This window comes from Phocoena phocoena, chromosome 6 (assembly GCF_963924675.1).
Source record: "Phocoena phocoena chromosome 6, mPhoPho1.1, whole genome shotgun sequence".
In the NCBI taxonomy this organism is placed as follows: Eukaryota; Metazoa; Chordata; class Mammalia; order Artiodactyla; family Phocoenidae; genus Phocoena; species Phocoena phocoena.
In genome coordinates, this window is record NC_089224.1 from 89,033,447 (window position 1) to 89,034,903 (window position 1,457).

Here is a 1,457-nt window from a genome sequence, read left to right on the forward strand (position 1 = left end):
AATGAACTGTCAGAAAGAGAAATTAAGAAATAATCCCAGTTACAATTGCATTAAAAAGAATACAATATGTAGAAATAAATTTATACAAAGAAGTGGAAGATCAGTACACTGAAAATTACAAAAAATTGATGAAGGAAATTGAAGAAGACATAAATAAATGGAAAGACATTCCATGTCCATGGATTGGCAGAACATTGTTAAAATGTCCATACTACCCATACTACCCAAAGCAATATACATATTCAATGCAATACTTATCAAAATTGCAATGGCATTTTTCATGGGAAAGGAAAAAAACAATCCTAAACTTTATTGAAACAACAAAAGGTCCCAAATAGCCAAAGCAATCTTTAGAAAGAAGAACAAAGCTAGAAGCATCACACTCCCTGATTTTAAACTATATATTACAAAGTTATAAGAATCAAAACAATTATGTTTGTGGTCTAAAAATAGACACACATATTAATGGAACAGAATAGAGACCTTAGAAATAAGCCCATGCATACGTAGTCAATTAATTTTTAGCAAAGGAGCCAATAATATACACTGGAGAAAGAAGAGTCTCTTCAGTAAATGGTGTTGGGAGTGCTCACTTCAGCAGCACATACACTAAATTTGGAATGATACAGAGAAGATTAGCATGTCCCCTGTGCAAGGATGGCACCCAAATTCATGAAGCATTCCATATTTTTAGATGAACGTATTTGCAAAGCAGAAATAAAGACACAGATGTAGAGAACAAACCTATGGATACCAAGGGGGGAAGGTGTGGTGGGATGAATTTGGAAATTGGGATTGACTATATACACTACTATGTATAAAATAGATAACTAATGAGAACCTACTGTAAAGCACAGGGAACTCTACTCAATACTCTGTGGTGACGTAATGGGAAGGAAATCTAAAAAAAAAGGGGATATCTGTACGTATAACCGATTCACTTTGTTGTACAGCAGAAAATCACACATTGTAAAGCAACTATACTCCAATAAAAATTAATTTTATAAATAAATGGTGTCAGGAAAACTGGGTATCCACATGCAAAACAGAATGAAATTGGACCCTATATCTTATATCACACACAAAAAACAACTCAAAGTGATTAAAGACTTGAACATAAGTTTTAACTTCTAGGAAAAAAACGTAGGGAAAAAGCTCCTTGATGTTAACATTGGTCTTGGTAATGATTTGAGGGGTTTTTGTTTGTTTGTTTGGCCATGCCACACAGCTTGTGGAATCTTAGTTCCCAGACCAGGGATTGAACTCGGGCCCACGGCAGTGAAAGTGCTGAGTCCTAAACACTGGACCACCGGGGAATTCCCTTGGTAATATTTGTTTTGGATTTGACACCTAAAGCAAAAGCAACGAAAGCAAAAATAAACACATGTGACTACATCAAATGAAAAGCTTCTGCACACAAAGGAGACCATCAACAAAATGAAAAGGCAATCTATGGA

General features: G+C 34.9%; 1 non-coding gene across 1 annotated transcript; it reads left to right on the forward strand.

Moving 5' to 3' along the window:
* The first annotated feature begins 585 nt into the window (after positions 1 to 585).
* LOC136125242 (U6 spliceosomal RNA) lies at positions 586 to 692 on the forward strand. Its single transcript, XR_010656010.1, has one exon. It is a non-coding gene; the product is annotated as a U6 spliceosomal RNA (small nuclear RNA).
* Positions 693 to 1,457: the final 765 nt, after the last annotated feature.